The sequence below is a fragment of the Crocodylus porosus genome, unplaced genomic scaffold (assembly GCF_001723895.1).
Source record: "Crocodylus porosus isolate Cpor-Errol unplaced genomic scaffold, CroPor_comp1, whole genome shotgun sequence".
NCBI lineage: Eukaryota > Metazoa > Chordata > Crocodylia > Crocodylidae > Crocodylus > Crocodylus porosus.
The window spans coordinates 146459043-146482060 of NW_017728906.1; the positions used below are offsets into that span (position 1 = coordinate 146459043).

At 42.6% G+C, this 23018-nt stretch overlaps 1 protein-coding gene across 7 annotated transcripts in view; it reads right to left on the minus strand.

The window, feature by feature from the left end:
* The window catches only part of ELF1 (E74 like ETS transcription factor 1), a 115293-nt gene that overhangs the window by 57208 nt on the left and 35067 nt on the right, over positions 1-23018 (minus strand). Inside the window, exon 1 of one of the 7 annotated variants that reach the window (XM_019529831.1) lies at positions 21718-21784. The exons of 3 other annotated variants lie outside the window; for them this stretch is intronic. The gene's annotated coding sequence lies outside the window, so the exon portion shown is untranslated. Of the gene's footprint in view, positions 1-1265; positions 1358-10416; positions 10479-12755; positions 12780-21717; positions 21785-23018 lie in introns of those variants that run through there. 3 more of the 7 variants (XM_019529835.1, XM_019529833.1, XM_019529834.1) reach the window with 3 other exon arrangements.

Here is a 23018-nt window from a genome sequence, read left to right on the forward strand (position 1 = left end):
GATCCTATGACCCCAGCTGACTTCCTGCCCTTTGGGCAGGGGGCTGGACTCGATGATCTCCCGAGGTCCCCTCCAGCCCTAATGTCTATGAAATCTATGAAACTAAAACAGAAACAGGAACACTTTATGGCTAAGTACAGACAGTCATAAACCCTGAGGCTGAATTGATTCAGTCTTTGCAGGTTAATTTAAGCCGCAAAGATTGACCCAATAAGCAAATGAACAGACATTCACTTTTGATTCAGGAAATGCAGTCGCATGCCTGCAGTGGCTCAAGCCAGAAGCCAGGGGATGCTAGAGCACAGCTCTCTGGCACGTAGCCAGCATGGGCTGTGTATTTGCTTCCTCTTCCTGCTGCCCCCAAGGTCTCTGAGATTTGCACTCCAGACTTACAGCAGCAGGACTCTGCAGGGTTGCTCATTACTTCCTCTTCCTGCTTCCAGGTGCCTCTGGGATTTTTGTCCACAGTTGCAGCCAGCACTAAGTAAGCAGGGCAGGCCAGCTTTGTACTCAGGGGAAGGGAAGTTTAACTTCCCTCCCTAGCCCCAGCGGGTGTTTGCCTGGGGGGGCCAGTGGACCAGCCAGTGAGGTCAGTGAGACAGCCTTCACTACTCCAGCTAGGGAGCAGAGGGGCAGGGCTAGCCCTGCTCTCTAGAGCAGACAGCATAGCCCAGCCCAGGGCTGCAAAATGGTGGGATGTTGGGAACTCTGATTTAAGTTGAACTAGAAAGGAGTCTGGGACAGAAGTTTCATAAACCAGTTTGACTTAAATCAGTTAAGTCTGATACTATATTCAACCAGATTTATCTTAAACCAGTTTCAGCCATTTTGAAACTGGTTTATATGCATTCAACTTCTATTATGTTACAGGTTTAAACCAGTTACTGATCACTTTATATGTAACTTCTGTCCCTAGCCTATATGATAAAAGAGTACAAAAGAACTGTGTACTAGCCTTTATCTAACATTTACCCAAATACAAATAAAAACTACCTTAGTCCCCTTAGAAATCCTCCTTTTCTACTGAGTCTGCATAGCCTTTGAAACAACCCCCTTGATTATCCTGGCAGAAGGTATGCTCAGCCAGCTTGCACCCTAATACATTTCTAGTAGCTATATCCCAAGAGGATCTGAACAAAGTGGTACTCTATGCTTTCTTTCCTGGCATTCCAACTTCTTCCTGTACTAATATGCAGCACACCCTTCCTGCTTGAGGCCTCATGCTATCAAAATTTGGTCAGTTCAATAAAGCTGGTAAAAGATACCTGTTGAAGAACTATTCTTGGTTTCTAGGGTGATGTTGCAATTTTGCTACTCAGTATTTCACAGCATATGGTTAAAGCTCCAAATTCCAGTTTCATATATCAACAAGTTGTTTCTTCATATCATGAGGTTATTACCAGGGATCCATCCCAGTTTTCTCTGATCAAAAAAAAAATCCCCAATTTTCAGATTAAAAAAATAACATAAAATCCACATTTTTCATTTTAATCACACACAAAAAAATGTGGATTTTGGGCTACATTTTAAATCCAAAAATTGTGGATTTTTTTTATCAGAGAAAACCAGGATCCCTGGTTATTACCTTGTGGAGCTTTTATTGCCTTAGCACTCAAGCACCAAAATAAAAAGCATTGAAATAATACAGTCCTATCAACAGACTGCCCCAGTGTTGCACACTGACATAGCAAACACCCATCAACTTCCCACAAACAAAATTAAAAAGCTGCTCTGCAAAATCAAAAACCTCTGCTACCACTCTTGGACAGTTAGTTCCTGGCACTTAAAAAGCAAGCATCCCAGTTGAAACCAGTGATGAGATGCAAGGTACGAGGACATCTCTGAGCCAATCTGGTTCAGTCTCATTCACAAACATCCTGAATTACCCCTGGGAAAAATACTAGAATATAAACCCCAATCCAACAAAACATGTAAGCAACATGCTCAATTTAACATACCAGTAGTCTCGTTAAAGTCAATGAGATTACTTACGTGCTTAAAGTTAAAAACAAACTTAAATGCTCTGCTGTGGAACTGAGCACTGGTATTAGGCACTAAATAGCACTTATCCCATATAGAACATGAAGAGCTGAATTATGCATTAGCTGAAGCTTCCAAGTGGTTTTCATAAGTAATCTCAAGCAGAACATGTTATTACTTTCAGCCTGGAGGCAACCAAGTTGGACTAACTACTAAAACAGAAGAGAAATGAAATAGTGTCGCAGCCACATGGTAGGGATGTGGGGAGGAGTTACGCATGGGTGGGCAATTATTTTGGGCAGAGGGCTGCTTACTGAGTTTTGGCAAGCCATCAAGGGCCACATGACAGGCAGCCAGGGGCAGATAAATATTAATTTTCTAAATTTTTTAGGGGCCCCACAGATTGGATAGAATGGCCTGGTGGGCCACATCTGGACCATGGACCACATTTTGATCATCCCTGGGTTAAAGGAATCTAGGGTAGTGGTTCTCAACTTTTTTTGTACCAGGACCCATTTGTAAACATCAATGGCCAGTCCCGACCCATTGCCCCTCACTCCCAACCTGCTACCCCCACCCCCAGGCCCCAGCCCCTCAGTGTGTGGGGCAGGAGAGAGTGTGTGGAGCAGGGTGGGGCATGTGTGGGGTATGGGGAGCACCAAGCAGCTACTTGAAGGCTGGAAATCTGCCAGCCTGCAAGGGAAAAGCTACGGTTTCCTGCATTTTTCTCCTTTAAAGGAGAATCCATTTTTAAAGTTTGCTCATGACCCTTTAGTATATTCCTACAATACACTTTTGGGTTGCGACCCACAGGCTGAGAAACACTGGACAAGGACAATATCACCTGGGGATTTAGGCAGCAAATCATCTCAGCTGAAGTTGGATAAATATTCAGATGTTCAGACACATGATCAGTGATCTTCTAAATATTTCCCTCTGTCAACAGGCATCACTTCTCTCTTGCCTAGACTGAAGTGGAGCCCGCTCGTTTCAGTCAAACCCCTATCTCAGTAAGACGCTACATAACGCAATCAGAATGCAGAACCTGGAACCGACAGAAAGGGAACAGAGAGCTGAAGGGCATCGGCAGTTTGCTGACAGAACAGCTCCAAATGCTTTATCATTATCTCCTTGAGTGGCTGCTTATACTTTACACACTGAGAAGAAATGCTAACAAAATAGTCTACTGTAGGACCCTACATGCAAGATTTCCACATAAGAACAAGTGATTAGCCTGAACTATACTTTACAAGGTATCCATGATGGAGACATATACCAAATTAAAGGTTACTGACTGTCCACTGTTACAAAACGTTTTAGAAAAATCAACAATGCCTCAAGATAAATAGTGGTAAAAGCAGCTGATCCATCCTTTTCTTTGTCCAATAACTAAATTACTACCAACATCTACAGCCTCTGTTTCACTGTCGATTTGGAAACCGGCCTGTTTCCATAGGCTCTGGGTTCACAAAAAGTCAAGATTATTTAGATTCATCAAAGAAGGGACATTTTAATTAAATACTTGATTAAAAGTATATTGAATCTCTTATCTAAAGTTCAGGCAACCACTACTTACTCTAATGTTTCCAGGCAGCCTGGATGTAGGTAATGAAAAGTACCTTGCTTCCAAATAATAGTGTCAAGGAATATTTCTTCATTAGTATGGTCTCTGCTAGTCTGCATATGTAACATACAGCAAGATTTGGTTCAGACTATGTATATAAAGGACTTCAGCCTTATTTGAACTGTTAAATTCCCTGAAAATTGGTCTTATTACTTAGGAGACCTGGTGGAGAAAAGTAATTCTCATGTTCCTTCACATTTATTCCGGGCAGGTTCTTGTAACTGTGTTAGAAATATGACTGTAGCTTTAGGAACCCCATCTGCCCTTGTATTCCTGTCGAAAAGACTTACCTGAGACAGAGCAGAGGCGGCGGGACACCATGCTGGGAGATACAAGTGGCAAAAGTGAAACCACGGTGGGCATAGCTGCTGCAGGAAAATACAAAAAGGAAAAAAAACAGCTGAGCCTGAAGGAGCCGGGGCCAACAGCACCATTGGTGTGGGCACACTTTATAACAGCGTGCTGGGATCAATTAGGCAGCCAAACCCCCGGATCCAAGTTAAAAAACCTGGCAGAAGACAAGCTGGGGGGACCAGAAGTGGCATCCCCAGCTGACTCAGAGGAGCCAGGGAAGGCAAGCAGTCCCAGTGAGAGGACCTGGTGGTTACCCAGGAAGGGGTCTCCACAATAGCTCAGGGTCAGAGAGTGCCAAGGGAGTTGGCTACAGAGCTGGTGTGGACTGAGGAAGCCAGCAGCAGAGACTGAAGCCTGGCAGGACTCAGCAGAGCCGGGATACAGGCGAGACAGATTGACGGCAGGTACCAAGCCCGGGGTGGAGGCAACGGTTGGGGGGACGGACCAGAGCTGAGGCCAGACAACACGTAACTGGAAAGGAAGAAGGCTGGGAAAAGCGCTCAGGATAGTGACATCTCCCACACGCAGTGGCCATCATATTCCAGGAACCCGAGCATCAAAGATGGCACAGGACATCAACCTCAACAACGCAGGTGATGACATCAAGGTTGTCATTAGGCATGGTGTAGGGAAGGTTGGAGCCCCACAAAGGCGGAATAGCAGGAATGACTGAGGGGAGATGCTAAGATGAGACGGGACCAAAATATAGTCCTCCCAATCTGAAGGCAATCATCATCAAAGATGTGGCAGGCAAGGCCCCCTGGTGAACCAACCCAAAGTTGTTCCAGTAATCCAACTGTTCAGCCCTAAGAATAACGGCGAGGCTAGAGAGGAATCCCCATATGAGATGCACCGGAGAGAGACACGGCAGACTACAATCCCCCAATGTAGCTAAGGCTGCTGCAAAATGTTTAGTACTAGCAGCAAGAAGTTTCATTTCTCTCATTCCAGAAAGATTTAGAATGAAATTGCTTCAGACTGAACTGAAACTGAAATGTTTAAATCAAAATGGCAATTAAATGACTTGGCTGATTCTGGGGTGGGACTTGAACCAAGGTCTCCCACCTCAAAGGGAGGATCTCCTAACATTAGACTAAATGGATTGAAGTCTGAGTTGGATACTGACATGAGGTCTTCTTCAATCCCTCCCGCTGAAGCCATTCTTCCTTGTATAACTTAGGCAAATATGCCTTGAGCTAGAGTGAGAATGGAAAATGACCACTTACTGGAGGATCCCTGCACCCAGACTATGCAGCAGTAAATATTTAATTATTTATACAAGGTGGAATAGCATCAGTAAAACAAGAGACTGGAAGATTTTCCACACGGTCAGGATTAAAACACTCACGAGATGGGAAGCAGGAAAAAATGTGGGGTCAAATCTCTGCCACCAAACCCTACTCTCATACTGGTGAATTCACTCTCCCCACTAACCTTTTCCCTCCTGTCCCGAGGCCTGAGAAAGCAGGGAAAACTTACTGGGAAAGCAGGACAAGAGAGACGCCATGACAGAGGGAGAGCCTGCACGGCTCATTAGCCGCGTCTGTGTACAGCTGTGGCCAGCAGCTGACGATGACGTCAGACGCCGGCTGGCAGATTTAAAAATGGTGGCCACCGCTCCGGAGGCAGCGGATAGCAAGGGGAATAAACAGCTATCCGAGCTGTCCCTGATGCTAGCCCCGCGGGATGGACGGCGAAGAGCCAGCGTGCTGAAGAGGACAGTGGCCTGGAGAGAAGGAGCGATGACTGAATCGCCAGCGGATAGATCTCGATATGCCGGATTGGGTGGGCAAAGGAAAATTGAGACCACCCAGGAGGATTCAGAGCACCCCGAAGTAAGTGCCGAGGCAGTGGGTGCGGGAATCGCTGAAGAGGGGCGAGAGGCCAAAGGATCATCTGGCGGGAGAGAGATCGGGGCGGGATTGCCGCCGAGAATAGAGGACGCCGACTGAAGGATAAGGGGTGCAGCTCTAAACAGCCGGGAGGCGTTACTCCCGGGCACGATCATAGGGTGCTGGTGGTGGGTCAGCGAGGTAGTCAGTACAGTAGAACCCTTTGAGGAGGCACGTAGCTCATGGTGTGTAGGGCGCGAAGGAACCGACGTCAGGGCAGGAGTGACCCAAGGGTTTTGGGGAAAACTCGCAGATGAAGGCCACTACAGAAGCCTGCAGGACCCTCACTGAGCAGGCACAGGGAAGTGGAGGCCACAGGTGGCATGAGGCCGGGGTGTAGGGGTAGCAGGAGCCCCGTGTGTAACCGACGAGTCAGACCTGGGCCACCGAGGGACCCGTGAACTAGCCCCGCCCCACTAGTGTAACAGCAAGTCGTGGCAGGTGAGAGCGGGGTTGGCGACTCTGGAGGACGAACAACCACGGTAACACCTACGCCCGGTAAAGGGAGTGGTCACTGACACAGAGAGCCAGACTCCTAGTAGTGACTCACGAAGGCCCGTCAGGGACATCTCCAAATTATTCTGCCATTTCTGGCACCATTTGAGAATGACCACATCTCTTTTTGTGTAAAGTTTACTATTTTCTGAAAATATTTCATCCAGCTCTACTGATTTACAAGTCAAATGGTTATGCAGCTTTGCAAAATACTCTGACAGTGGTTGAGATGGCAATCCCCCTGACATTTAAAGTTAGATGTGGAAACATAAGATGAGTAAAATTTTCAAAATGTTTATATGACTTCAGAGCATCAGATTTGTTAAGTTTCCATTAGATTGTGGAGCCTAAAGTGCCTAAGTCACTTCTGAAAAATAAAACTTTAGGTCCTAAACCCTTGTTTAAACAAAAAAACTGTGTTGACCACTTTAAACTATCCTAATTTCAATAAAGCAGTATAACTCCTCTACTTAGGTTGCAGCAATTCTGATGTAAAAGGTGCTTAAAATAGCATAGCTATTTAAAAATATATATCAGACTCCTAAGCAGCATAACTATATTAGTGTGTGTCTGTATAGACACACTCTATACAGACCAGGCCTTCTTCATTTTTGAAAGACTTATGGACATGTATAAGTGCTTGCCCTGTCTTTCTAAATTGGTTTGTACAATTCTATTTTAGTGGCCAGTAATGACCTTACTCCCACCCCTCTCGAAGTTTCTCAGGAATCATCTGTATGCCAACCTCCTCTCATCTGTATGCCAACCCTCATGAAAACTGGGTTTTTGCCACTGGGGCCATCCCACCCAGGATTCACCCCCACAAGATCTCTGTGTTTATGATATACTATGTAAATAAATATAAATAATATATGAATGAATGGCATGGAGAAGGAACATCAGGTTCTCCAATTTATCCCTGCTTGCAGTACTAGAACAAAGGGGAATTAAATTAAATGGAAAAACAGCAAACTAAAATTGACTAAAGGAAAGCAATTTAAAAATAAAATGAAGCCTGGTGGGATTCAATACTACTACAGATAGGATAGAGCCAAGAGCTCAGTAATTTTACAAAGAGTATTAGAGATGTCTATATGGACAACTACATGGAAAAATGTAAAATCGTATGTTAGTTAAGCTTGTAAAAAGAAAACAAATTCCAAAGGGATACAAACCATCAGACTTCAAACTTCTGACATATGAGACAAGCTTCCCATAAAAGGCAGAACTCCTCCTACAGTAGTTGGTCAGTAATAGACTTTTGCACTTTCCTCTGAAACAACTGATAACGCCCAATGCCAAAGACAGAAAAGATAACCATTAGTCTCATTTGGTATGGTAGTTCTTCTTCTGTGTGGAATAAGTTTCCTATTCTAGTTCATCACAGCCCTTGACTCCATATTCAAATCCTTCCCCTCTGTAAAAAACAGAGTGGGCAGATCTTATTACAGTTTATTAAGTCTATGAAGAGAGGAAAATAAAAAGGCCTCTAAATTACTTTTTCTCCCATAATGCCCAGTATTCCTTACTCTTTATGCTGTAAACATTTGGGAAGGTCTGTTTTTTACATACCGAGCAGGGAGATTGTGGCGGAGCACCTTTGGGGTGCTCACTACATGGCAGGGGCTGCTGTAGACTGGTGCAGTGTCCAGCAGGGAAGGCAACCATCTCCCACACCCATGCTTGATCTCATTCCAAGTGGGGAGATGTGTGGTGGAGCACCTTTGGGGGTGCTCACCACTTGAGGGCTCTCACAGGCTCCGAGGGGAGCCTGCTTTGGAGGAGCAGCAGGGGAAACCTCCCCAGTTACCATTTTAAGGGGGGAGGTATGTGGCAGGGCACTGTTGGTGCCTGCCACTTTAAGACCTAGGCCAAGCAGTTGGCAGGTGCCTGATTATGGCAGCCATTTTAGATCTCTGGCCACCCATATAAACAGCTCAGTTCCCTGCTGGCTGGCAAGGCAGCAACATGCCCTAGCTGCAAAGCTTCATGGAACACCCTGGAGGTAAGGAAGGAGCTGTAGGGGATGGATTGGAGGCTCCTAGTGGGCATGACCTAAAACTGCACCCTGCTGGGAACGGGTGGCCTGGTGTGGCTCTCAGTGGTGTGGGAGCCCCCAGGAAATGCCAGGCCAGTTATCACCCTGGTGAAAGACGGGTAGGGGCACCTTAACCCTAGCCCTCACCTTCAGGTGGGTTTGCACAACACAGGAGGCAGTTGTGGCCGGGCACTGCTGCAGCCACATGAGCCCTGTGGGGTGCAAGACCCCAAGAGGGAAAGTTGAAGCCAAGCACAGCTACAGCCACCTGAGCCCATCAGGGAGGGAAGCCCCGTGGCCCCGAGTGAAGGGGGCAGTGTGGAGTGCTAAGTGAAGGGTGCAGAGATGAGTAGCCCCAAGCAAGGGGGCAGTGTGGACCCCAAGTGAAGGGGGCAGCAATGAATAGCCCCAGTAAGGGGGCAGTGTGGAACCCCAGTGAGGAGGTGGAAATAAGGACCCCAGTGAGGGATGGCCCCAGTAAGGGGGCAGAGATGTGGAGCCCCAGTGAAGAGGGAAAACCCAAAGGGCTGAGAACCCTGTATGTTTATATGTATAGAGTTGCCCCCGGAAGGGGCCAGAGCAAGATCAGACCTGGTTAGGTTATTGGCTGGCCACTACTCCAGTGAGGGTCACAGGAGAGACCCAAAAGATGGTATGTCTACTACCCAAGGTATGAACTAGGAAAAGCCTATGGCGTAAGGGGCCCACTCAAAGAGGGAGCAAGGCAGTATAAGTTGTCAACGCGAGAGACCCTGTGAGAGGGGGTGGAGTGTGTGAGGCCCTAGTGAGAGGAGGGTGGTATGAGTGTGTGTGTCTGAGGCCTGACAACAAGGCCTAAGCTTGTTCCAGCTGTAGGCCAGGAGCATATTGTCATCTAGATGCCATCTGTGTGGCATGGGCTGCAGTGTAGGGGAGGTACAGAGCCACAGATTGCACCCCCTAGCATAAAATGGGCAGCCTCCCGCCTTAATTAACATCATATTAATTACCAACAAGGCATGGCAGGAGAGTCGGATGGGTGGCATGCCCATAGGCAAGTGGGGAAACTAGCACTGTGGCTAGGCAGGGAGCCCCACGTTGCCACAGAGATGCTTGCAGCCACGCCAAATCCCAACGTTTGCAATGTAAAGAGGTCTGTCAGTGTAAAGGCAGCAGAAGGATTTGGATCCAAGGTAACTGACTTGTTAATAACAAGCATCATCTAATAATAAGTCACAGAGGCATCCTCTTTGCTAAAGTAAAAAAAGGAGTGGGGGAGGTTGTGGTAGCTATTCTGGTGACATACTTTCCTAGTTATCAATAAGCAGCCTCCACCAGGTATTAGAATTAATCTTCCAACTATTTTACGCTAAAATCATCACAAAACTGTCTAGCTCACAACATGGTAAATAACTTTTTTCTTTTTTTTAACCATTGTGGGCAGCTGTTAATAATTCATTACTGAGAAATACTTCATGGTGTCAACCTAACATATAGGCTGTTTTATTAGCCTCTCACAGGAGTGATCATGCTAAAATACATGTTTTTAAACTGCCAAAGAAGGAAATTTTACTTTAAACCTATCTCCAATGCTTTCTTGTCAAAGTTTCTCATTCAGGGCAAGGTTGGCTGCTCAGACCTAGATAAGCCCAGATCAGCCAGTAGAACTCCCCCAAGAACTGCTATAGGAACTTAAACAGAAGTGGAATACTGCATTAAAGCACAACCTCTACAACTAATGCAAGGTGTCATGCTTCCATTTTGTTGGCATCCAGGACTATCAAGAAAGCGCTGTTAAACAAAAAAGCATCACTCCTTGGAACTACTCATTTTCTTCTACAATGTACACTAATGTTGATGACTTCTAGGGAGCTGCCTTTGTAAACTGACTTTGCTTACTTTCATTTATGTGCACCATTAGAAAACATTTTGAACATTAGTTTGGCTTTTTCTGCACTATTATCATAGACGCCCACAAATCTAGTCACATCACAGTATATTATAAGCATCTACTATGGAGTTTCTCTGTTGTTCTTAAATGTAAGTAATCTTACCTTTTACCCCTCTGAAATCAATGTGAAACCAATGCAGACTAGGCAATACTCCTTGCCTCTTTGCTGTCAGCTGTCAGCAGTATGAACAGCCATAATCCAATGAAGCAGGCTGCTATTACTCAGCTAGACTTGAAATTCCAGTTCTTTCACATTGCTGTCTATTTTCCTTCATTAAGCTTGCCTGTCCAACCTTGTATCAAATTACATGGAGCCAACATTTATAGCACCTTGCAAAACAGTCAAACATATCACATACCTCAGTTTGCCTATACCTGTTGCCCTCATATTTAATTCCTGTTATCACCAAGGGGAACTGTTTTGCACTAAAATCATAATTAAAAACAGATTTCTGAAAAGCAAACAAACCTGATATAAAGGGGACGTTTTCCCCTAATACATCAGCTAACGGACAGTACCCAAATGCTCCAGTCAACAAACAAGGTACTGACACATTCTTGATACAATTTCAAATCATTTTATCATCCTACAATTTAACCTTACAGACTTCCCCTAAAATACAGCAGGACAGACAGCTTCTGAAATGCCAATATGACCAAATGTCTTTGGGGACAGTAAAAAGCAATGAAGCGTATACTAATGCAAATAAAAATTATCTTGTACAGACATCTTTACTTGATTTTCTTTCAGCTTCTCAGAAAATGTCTGTTACAGAAGCTTAAAATGTTATCTATCAGAATTCAGGATGATCAGATGGAGAGCCTACTTAGACAAATGCCTTACCTCCCCTCCAACTGCACTGCCTCTAACTTAGGGCAGGAGGTAGTCAGACTTTTTTGACACGTGACTGGCGTGGTTACTGCGAATGGAATTTCTGGCCTGCAAGTGTTTCAGGGCTGTTCCTTTGCATGACAAACACATGGCACTGCCTTCAGCTTGTTTTGTTTTCCTGTAATCATTTTAAACCACTTTGCCTTCCTGGAGTGGCAGACGTGTGCTGGTTCATCCACACTCGAACTTGCCTACCTACCTCCATTAAACCTGGAGTGTCAAGTGGGGAGGAAAGAAAACAAAAACAAAGCTATTCCAACTCGGGTGGCTTAGGAACCATGTGCATGACATTTCATCCATGATACTGTTGCTGTGGCCCAGACAAAGCACTTTGTCTATGTCTACATTAAAATCATTTTCAAATTGTATGTGTCACGCTTCAGAATCTAAAGAATGAGAAAGATATTTATCTAGTATATAACTACTAGCACAAATGTCTTTCTTAGCCACGGCGAGTGATTAACTTCGGCACGATGGACAATGTGAGGTAAGGTTCTCATTAACAGCCATTCAACAGGCCAACTCCTGCACAAGTATACAGTTTGATTCATTCTTTTGTTTAAGCTAAGTTTGCTAACTTGTTAGCTTCAGACAAAAATCAAAATAAATTAATAGATTTTAATCTCTTTTTCATCATTTTAAGCTACACAACTTAATGACAAAACAACACAAATGCTTATCAGTGTCCTTTCTTAACTGCTACAATGGAGTCCTCTGGGTCTGACCTAGGAGAGCACTTTTATTTAACAATAAATAAATATTTTTTCTAGTAGTATAGGATATGGGGCGTTCAACAGTTCAGTAGCAACAATTCATTCCCTTCTCCCTCTTATTTACAGGCCTCACCAGTTGAGAGGCCTATCTTTTCAAAGGATGGAACTGAAGCTTTATTGACTTAGCTTTATTGATTTTTATGGATTATTTGTTGTGACGAGTCTCACTTAGGTTTCCTCACATATGTTATGGTTGAAGTACTTCATATTCATATGTGTATACTGGTCCTCTGATTTTACCACAGGAATTCAAAGCAGAGACTCCACAAGGTAAGCACGAAAGGATCTGCCTTCCTGGTTTGAATCAGAAACACCATGATCTCTGTATGTTGCTGCCAAAATAGGTTTTTAACTGCTTCTAGTGCCAGTTTTGTCACCTATTTTCAGATGTCACCAGTCTCCCTTGCAATTCAGTTTTCAGTTTCAGATTCTTCTGAAAGGTTTTGCTAGGTGACCTAATGTGATGAGTGGACAGTGGCAAATAGTAATATGGAATCCAACCTTTTTTAGGGTTTGGAGGATCCAGCATCACTATCAACTCCTGCAAGAGCAAGTATTCAGACTGGGCAAGCAAAGAGATTAAAATTTCAGTCAACAATCTCTCAAAAAAGCAGTCATACAGTATGTCATGTGAAAATCATCAGGGTTTGACATATGGTACTGTTTCAAAATAACCTAAAGAGCTCATTACCTTCCATAGGTAGAAATACCTGGACTAGAAAGCCTGTAGGAGCAAGAATGAAAGGTAGTATGGGGAGAGAGGCACAACATACTAACCTGTATCAGCAGCCATATTGGTTGATGTGAAACACTAGCAGACAAGAAAGTGGGATGTGACAAAAGTCAGATTTAATGAATACCCTCCTTTTGAGATTCTGCTTTGCAGTGACCCCACCTCCGAAGAAGACATATTTCAATTTAGTGTTTGATGAAGACTTTTAGTGATGAACATTTTAAACAAAAATACAATACATGCCTTCTTTTATTACCTAAAAGGGAACTGTTGTAATTGCAGAGCAACTATATGTCTGAAGAAAGGGGTAAAAAAATTTTTTAAAAAAGACAGAAGATAACATACCGAACACAGTATGTGTAATCTTTCTTCACCAAGGTTATGTCTACTGCTGGGTTTTTCTTGCCTTTTTCAATACAAAGAATTCTGTGATGGCTGTATGTGGTATATGTACTCTACCCCCTGCCCTCCCCTGGAATAATCCTATTCTCTGCTGTCACTCAGGCACCAAATCAGGAAAGTATTGAACCACATGGGATGGACTCTGAAGTGCATTAAAAGTTCTTCCCTGCTTTGGGACCAAATGTCTCTTCTTTGACTATGAGTTAGTATTCCAGTGTAGGTTTTCCTTCCATCACGCATCTTTAGGCTTTGAGTACATTTTCAAAAGTATGGAGGTCCCATTTTCAAAAAAAGACTTTAACAGTAAAGGTGTCTACTTCTGTAAGTTTTGTTGATTTATATATATGTGGAATAACTGAGACAGCAAAACCTCCCCTGTCGTACATGCAGTTATACTGGGATAACCTATTTCAGTTTGGGGAAGTGAAATAACCTATCACAGTGTGAAATGCCTTGTACTAGTTTAACTAGACCAGCCTAGTTATGCTGGTTAAAAACAAAAGATAACACCTTTATCAAAACAGTTATACTGGTAAAACATTTTAAGTGTAGCCCAGGCCTAAGTCTCTCTGAAATGTGAAAAACTCTTAAGTGCCTAAGACCCAGATCCATAATAATATTTAGGCACTTAATTCCAAAACAGGAGTTAGGTATCTAATCCTATGTGGATCAGCACCTGCATCACTTTTGGAAAATGGCAGTTCAGGTGCTTTTGAAAATGTTACCTGTCTCTAATTTAGGATTTTAAAGGGTTGGTATGATGTTCAATTGAGTTAGCTAGTTCAATCCGTCCAGTTTAGAAAGTTTTAACTATAAAGTTAGAAATTGTAATTCGTATCAACCTAGATAACTCCATCTTACTTCATACCTTTAAAGCCAAGTCTAGATAAGAGGATATTTATCAGAGGTATGACATGACGGGCCTCAACCCCATAATTAAGGTGAAGATGCATTTGCTGTTCATACAACTGATTTTTCTCAGTGCTTTAAAAATCCACATGTGCATTCAAATTTATTGAAAATGTATGTGCCCCACTGGGGTCCAGGCTCAAGAACAAAGGTCTGCCTAATCTTATGAGGCCAATCAGGCAGCTTTTGTAGCCATGGCACATAAAAGAATATGACTAGCATTGGATCTGGCCATATTGGACTTCCCAGCCCAAATGACAAGGTACCCACTCAGTTAGGGTCACTGGAGGCAGTTTTTGGTATGACTTTGTAGCAGTGCTTGAACTCATACCTCTGGACCCACAGTGAAATACTGCCTTACTGCTGTACCCACTCAGTTCATATCAAATAGTTATGTGCCTCTCTAAGATTCAGGGTTACACTAATAAACAAATTTGCAAGTATAGACTAACAATCTAATTTGTGGATTCCCCCCCCCACCCCCTTACAAAGCATTAGGAACCAATATGTTCTGAAGTGTAGGTATGGGAAGAGCTAGTCATCTAGGCTAGGGACAGAAGTTACACATAAACCAGTTTAAGTGATCAGAAACTGATTTAAACCTGTAACAGAACAGAAGTTCAGTGCACATAAACCAGTTTCAAAATGACAGAAACTGGTTTAAGTTAAACCTGGCTGAATGTAGTACCAGACTTAACTAATTTGAGTCAGACTGGTTTATAAAACCTGTCCCAGACTCCTTCCTGGTTCAAGTTAAATCACAGCCCCCAGTATCCCAGCATACTTTCCAACCCTGGGCTGGGCTGGGCTGTCTGCTTCAGAGAGCAGGGCTGGCCCCGCCCCTCTGCTCCCAATGGGACAAGGAGCAAGCCTGGCTGGGAATGCAGCCCATTCTACTGAGGGCAGAAGGGGAGAGAAGCACACACACTGCCCCCATCCCCCTGGCAAACCCTGGCTGGGGCTGGGGCCAGGGAGGGACTGCAACTGTTGACTACAAATCCCAGAGGCACCTGGAAGCAGGAAGAAGTGATGAGTAACCCTGCAGAGCCCTGCTGCTGTAATTCTGGACTGCAAATCCCAGAGACCTCAGGGGCACCAGGAAGAGGAAGTGAACATGCAGCCTGACACATCTACTCATAGAAGACATGGGTTTTCACTACTGAATCTCTTTGGTCATTCTGTATTAAAATCAGTGAGTCCACTGGAAAGTATACATGCTGCAGGGGCAAAGGCACCATTTTCTCCACGTACAACCATGGGTCAAGATTTGGCCCCTTGCAGTGAAGCCCCCATTCACAAATTCACTTACACCTTCAAATAGAAAAGCCTCTGTGCTGACAAATTCAAGAAAAGGACCTGTGAGGGATGAATCAGGAACACGTGCAAATGGTTCTACCTAACTCTTAAAGATTAGCTAGACATTTTTCCTCAAGGGTTTGGGTTATGTGCTTAAAGAACGGTTACCTAACCTGGCTCCGAGAAAGTATTGTAATGAGAAAAATAAAAATATGCTTGTTGGAAGAGGGCAGGGGAGGAAGGCAAACACTGGAAACAAACGTCTGAACTTCCCTCAAAAATATCACAGCCATTGAAAAAATGGAGGAAAAATCCACAGGAACACCAGATGGTACTTGTTAGTCTAGCTCCTCCAAGTTAGGTGAGATGTAAAACTACTAGAGCATAGAGATTAAATGAGCACTGGCTCTCATTAACACTCCCATCACATCAATCTCATCACAGAGATTTACCTCATACCCAAACAGAAGGGGAATGAGGGAAAACTGATTAAAACAGAAAATGAATTGCAACCTTAACAACTTTCACACTGTCTGTTGTAAAATGTAAGGAGGATTTGTTTTAAATATAAAACTACATTGTTCCCAATTCCCTTTTTATTTTGGTACTTAAGACTTGATCTATAACAGTTTTCAAACTTTTTTAAGGAGTGTACCCCTTCTGGTGCATACCCCTCCTGGACTCTATCCCGTAAAAGAGTGGGAGGGGTGGCTGACAAGCGGTGGGGGGAGGAGAATCCCCAGCAGCTGGTTGATGAGCTGTGGGGGGTACTTTAGCGGTGGCAATTAGCCATGGCAGCAAGTGGCAGCAGGAGAAGCAGGGGTACTTGGGAAGTGCACCACCACCTGCCACCGTTGCATGATACCGCACAGCGGTGCATATCCCAAGTACCCCTGTTTCCCATGCAGCTGCCGCGTACCCCCTGGGGCCTTCCCAAGTACCACCAGCGGTACGTGTACCCTTGGTTGACAACTGTGATCTATAAGCTCAAAACATCCAATAAACATAAGGAAATTAAATTAATTTCAGGATTGTATTAAGTGGGGGCATGAAGGGAGAAACCATACCACATCCTCTGGCTTTTGAAAGAAGAGGTTATGCTTTAAAGAATACAGATAACTACTTTATCTTTCAAGTAAAGGAATATCACTAATCTAAAACTGCTGATTACCCATTTTTTAACTTGTTAGGGGATTCATACCACATGCATTAAAAAAAAGAAAGAAAAGCAAAGGCAGAAATGAATCCCAATACTTTCAAATAATTATCAAGATTTTAAGATGTGCCCAATTCCCTGCAATTTAAACTTACAAATTATTGTGTTTTCTAAAGCATCAGACATGGCCTTCAAGAAGTTTCAGACAATTTTACCACACCCGAGTCACAATTAATTTGCCCAAAGAACATGAAACTAGAAGAGCCTCCAGCAAATTTGCCCCAAAATGAACTTCAGTCAACAGTTAGTGCCCATAAAAACCTACCATAAAAATAACTCCATAGTATATTTACCTAAGGGGAGATTATAATTAAATTCTAATTAAAATATATGAATTTGCTAATGCAAAACATTTGTGCCTCCTACTCAATGTCCAAACTGCAAGCTTAATAACTTAACTATGCAGCAGTGATATGTGTAAATTACCATGAGATTTCCTTTAAAGTCATAAGAGTTTTTAAAAATGCAAAATGTGAGCTTTCTCCATTTTCTGAATTTTGACCCTTCAGAGTGCACATACTTTCTCCATTAGCATGAGGCTTTTTTTTTTTTTAAATATGAAAGTTGTTGCTTTAAGGGCAGGGGAAACACTATGAATACTGCAGGATCTCAGGGGAGTGGGGGTGTGGAGAATCACAATACTTGCCAATATTGCAGTTCTTTGAAACAGACATTCACCCTATCACCTAATTTGAAGCCACCCCAATGCATCTTACTACTGGCCTAGTAACCTCTTTCTTGTACCTCATCAGCAGTTTTTCAAACAAACTCAAAATAATTGCTGTATTAACACTGATGAAAAAAATGTGGACTTCAGACAGTTACTGCTCTACTAACAACTCCTTTAGCTACCATTTGACAATTATAGTACATTACTCAATCTCCAATAAATAAGAGAATGGTAAAAAATGAGAAGTAAATAGATTTAATTCAAATTTCTTCAAAAGACAGCTTTGTTACACAACAGCAGTCCATGCTGCAAACTAGAGTCATCTCTTCGTTCATCTGTTCCTCTGCTAGTGGTTTAACTGACAGGAAGCAGAAATGAAGATACTGAGTCTAAATGACAAGTGTTTCCTGCCTTTACCGCTTTTTTAAAATTTTTTCTTATTATAAAATAATCCATTTGTCCTTTTAGTCTGCCAGATGCAGATATAAGTAGCAGTGCACACAGGAACTTGCAACTTTTCTTTTTTCAAAAAAGGTGAGGAAAAAAGTTATTGCCACAGAGAAAACCAGTCAGTTTGATTAGAGACTTACCCAAGCTTACTGAAGCACAGCTTCATGAGGCACACAAGACACGATATCAAACTATGATCACATGTTCTTTTCTAACATGGCCCAGGCTAACACAAGTTATGATTCCAGTGATTTTAGTGTGCAGCCTTCTGCAAATCAGCTATTAGACAGCAGATCATCTGATCAGTTAAAAGTACTTGATATCTGATACCAGGCATAACAAACGAAGAAAAAGAGATTCGCTGTCAGTATACAATATAGCTCGTGGTAGAAACCACGCTGCTTAGAACTTCCCTTTGAGAACTCATCCACACGGAACTTGAAATATACCAAAAACATTAAATGAAACTATTGTAAGCCTTGCAAGAGAACAGATGAAACGAGGTAACAGGATTTTTCAATCTAATATCTGTAATTCTGTGATGAAGTAGAAAAAAAAATGGCGAAGTATGTGGTGGCAGAAATAAAACTGATAGTAAGAACTAACATGGCGTTGGCAAGCAAAGAATCAGGCACCAGACAAAACAAAATTTGGAGTAGCTGTAACCAAACTCCTTGGTTCTGTAATGAGTATATGGACTATATCCACAACAAAATATTTAAATTCCCACCCTACATCCTCCTCCACACACATACACCCCTCCTAAAAAGTCCCCACAAGGTAAATTCCTCTGCTTCGTTTCAGAACAACCCCCAGCACTTGATGGTATGAGAAAGTTTCATTTCCTTAAATTAATTGGCCAGAAAGTTGACCATCTCTGTTTAAGGACATAAGAGGGGAGGAGAGAAATTGTTTAAGGTTGTGTCAGACAGTGCATCTAGGTGTAAGCATGACTTGTGACAATCTCCACTCTCAGCAGGCAAATGCTTTGATGTAACCGTATAAAACTGAGCAAAACCAAATTTAAGCCACGTGTTCACTAGCTTAACTGTCAACAGAACAAAATCACTGAAAATAAACAGCATCATCTATTTTCTCAGAATGTAATAATGTCATCCAAGAGTATAGTAGCTGAGCACCTTCTATATAAAACCAACAGGAAAAGGAAAATCCCTTTTGAACTTCATGGAGTCCCTGGCCCTTTTCCCTTGCTAGGGTCAGAACTCTGCCAGAGATATAACTGCACTGAGAGAAATATGTGAATAAAAGAGCAGTTCGAATTATGAGCACCCTTTAAGGCAGAAAAAGTTTCTTAAGCAAGCAGCTTAGCAATGTTTCATAAATATGGTCAAGGCTCTGGATTCATCTGATCTTCTCTGGATTCCTTTGACAGAAGCTTCTTTACCCCATTAGTCACAGGAGTTCCATGTTTGAGAATCGTATTGTCCATCCCAGTGATTCATAGATCAAACTTAGGTCTTTGGTATAGCTGTAGCTTGATCCATTTATTACTCTGAGAATTAGGATCAAAACTTTAAACTGACATCAGAAGTTAACTGGAAGCCAGTGGCTGAATTCAGGGGTGAGCAATTATTTCAGCTGGCAGGCCACTTAACGAGCTTTAGTGAACTGTCAAGGGGTGAATGGACAACATTTTTCAGAAGCCACAATTTTAACAAGTTATAGATAAAAACAATTCACACACTAAATTTAAGCATCTATTGCAACATATTTTAATTTTCTTTCAAAAAATCATTTTTGTCCTGATTTATGTTTTTTGAGTAATGTGTATAGAGGCAATTCTATAATAGCTCAAAATTAACTCTTACTCTTGTATATTGGGAGATGGGGAGGAGGGTATCTAGGTGTGTGGTTGTGTGCACTTGGGAGGTAGGGGGTGTGGATGTGGGGTGTGTGTTGGGGCAGGAGGGATGTGCAAGTGGGAGGGGGCTGCCTGAGCACTAGGTCCTGGGAGCCAGCTGGGAGTGGGAAGAGGAAGGTAGAGGGGCAGGGGGGCGCATGCACTTGCCGGAGCAGTGCAGGTGCAGTATGCAGTTGCCCCCACAGCGCTTCGCCTGGGGCTGAGCCCTGCCCGCTCCTATCCAGGGCACCCCACATTGGACTCCTGCCTGCACCTGGCCTCACCCTGGCCAGTGCACACAACTTCCCAGTGTGGCTGCACCACCTGGGCGCTGCTCAGTTCTCCCCAGCTCCAGCTGCTCGTCCTCCTGCTTCTGCTGCACTGCTCCAGGTGTGTGTGTGGGGTGGGGACGCCAAGAGGGTCCTGCCCCAATGTGCAGGACCCCAGCTCTGCTGGAGGCAGGGGGAGCCAAGCAGCACCTAGGCAGCTGCAGCCATACTGACAGCAGCCCTACATAGCTGCATAGCGTAGCCCTGGGAAGCTATGCACACAAGCCGAGGCTGGGGCAGTGTGGGCTACCTCGAGTGGGAGTAGGAGGGCTTGGGCCAAGCAGAGTGCTGTGGGGGCAGCCGCAGAGAGTATCCAGCTCGCGGGCCATATTTTGCCTAACCGTGTCTTAAATACATTTGACAGAAACAGCTTGGCACCATATGGTACCAGAGAAACATGATTCAGGGCGCCACCCTTGACAAACACTCTGCTAATCCAAAACATCCAAACAAAGGAAAAAAATACAAAGTTATGTTTATTCAAAACCCTATCTGAATGGTTGCAGGAGGATCTGCAGCTTACTAAATTTTGTAGTACTGGCAGAGAGACCTACAATATGACTGAAAGTCTTTTCCATTTCAGATTCCAACAATATTATGCAGCCAACATTTTATAAAGTTGCTGCTTCTTTGTAAGTCGCATCAGTCATATCTTGCAACATACATTGGCAGGATTTTATGTTTTCCTAAGAAAACTGGGGTGGCAGGGATGTTGACACTGCGCCCAAAACACATTTACATAGAACTTGAATATTCTTTTTAACCCTGAATGTTCATCTGTGTTTTATGTACAAAACAGAAGTTTTATTAAAGCAAAAAAGTCACAGATCATAACAAAGAGAAACTTTCGTGATGTATAACTAAATTTAACTTCCTGCAGCATTAGGCAAAAAGGAATGCTTATAAGCATAATAACCTCTAGTATATTAGCATACTTATATACTACAAAATGAGCTAATAAGGATGCCTAGAACAAAAAGTTAACTTTTTGACCTCATGAGAAAGGGAAGCTGGTAGTAAATAAGATTTTCTGATGCATTGAAAAGGTGGCATGTTCTTAAAGCTGATTTTTTAAAAATATTATAAAAGTAATATCATAATTACTAATTAACACTTTTAGTGATATTTGTAAAGACATTTAAAGTTCTTTAAATTCTTTGACAATTGAAGATTTATCCCTAGGACTGGTTACTGTAACACAATGGCAAAATGCTACCATATTTTGAACTGCTGGTTTGCAGTACTCATCTGGCCTCATTACAGCTAACAGGATTGTGTGGTTTCCACATGGCAGCTTTTTTTCACTGAACTATCTTTGAGGCACTTTATTTTGTACATCCAAACCTCCCAACCTATCTGTGTTTTCAGCAGTGGTTTTTTGTTTTTTTTTTTGTTTTGTGGCAGGGCATGGAAATCACCTTAAAGCTTAACCAGCAAATGTTGGGCTAACGCACAAGATTCACGGTGAGAGTCCAAAAGCAAAAGGAAAACTGACCTAGCCTATGTCCATTAAGCCAACTTGATATATAGGGCCAGATATAAACAGCACTCACAGATTTTTGTTTGTTTTAATTAGTTTGAACCAGGTGAGGAATATGATTTTTAACCCAAACAGCATCACTAACAAATATCCTGAATAAGGCAGTTTCCAGATAACCAGAGAATTTTTTACGATGTTGACTTAGCAAGCACTAACAATAACCAACTATTCTGTTTGCTCTAAAAAGGCAGTACCTAGTACAACAAGTTAATATTTTATCACAGCAGTTGGACGGACAGTCAACAATAACCAACTTTTTAATTTATTTTTAGCTCTTACATTTTTAGTACTACTACTAAGAAAGCATTCTTTAGAGTTCCAGGTTTGTCTTACCTTTCTCTTCAGCTACAATAAGTTTTAAAGAGGCTTAAGCTCCTGTAAGGTCTGCCTGATTCTTGTGTTGCTTCAGATTCAGTGCAAAGGTCATCAGCTCATTTAAATATCCTGCCTTTGCAGATACCCTATGACTAGAATACTTTTACTGCAGGAAAAGCTAACATTCTTTTAAAAGTAAGAGCAACCTACTTCTTGTCCCTATGTTTCCTTTGCCTTCCTTCCCCAAAGAAGGAAAAAATAAAGCAATTTGTTCCTTTTTGTATATATTCCCCTCCCTCCCCAAAACTTCCCATGCTATCCTTCCCATGTTTTTTATAATCAAGATATCAAACAATTTTGGGCAGAGCAAACATTGTAAATATTGTAGATAATGCTTCTTTCTCTTGTACAAAATAATTGTATGAATGCTACAGTCATTCCTGGGCACAGGTTTTCTCAAAGGGAAATTTATGTGCAATGAGGGGAAAGGAGATGCTGTTCATTAAGGATAACACATGTAAACTTGTCACAAGGTACCTTTGTCCCCTTCCGCTGGGAAAACTTCATGATCTTTAACAATGTGCATCTTACTACCAGTCCTATGTTCTCGTTCCTAGGGCCTTAGCACCACTGTAGTGAAACTTAGACACTAGAACATTCATCTAGAATCTGGTTATAATACATGCATACATCCAGTTTAGCTAAAAGTGTAAGTTTAAATAACTGGAGCAAATTTGTATCTGGCCATTCTTACCTCAGTTTAAACAATCTGGCCAGGTTGAAACCCATGCATCAAACCTTTAACAGAACTAGTACAGCTTGTGTGTGTACACAAGATCTATGAGAAAATTTCTCCTTTCCATTTTCAGTCTTATCTAAAAACAGAACATGCACTGGCTGAACTGAAACTGGTTAAAAATTAATTTGGCTCAACTGATGCAGACCCCTGTGTGGTGAGACTTTATATATGGTTAAAAAGACCTACAACTGAACATGTACAAAGTGCACTAATTTTACTACTATTGTTCATGTCTGGTGCAACTCCGTGGTAAGACAAGACCATAAGTAAAGCCTGGGGTGACCTGAGCAGAAAAAAATCATCATAATCAAGGCTTTAAAATAGTCAGAGAAGCTTAAATAGTATATGGCTCTGGTATTATTTACCCCTCTTATTTATAAATAAATACCAAATTTGTTTAACATTATACTAAAAAGTTGGGTTCTGTATATAGATCCTATGCCCAGTCTTCAAAACAACACAGAAGAAACCGATGCCTTGGTACATTACTTCTAGAATTCAATCCAGTTTTATCTTTTTC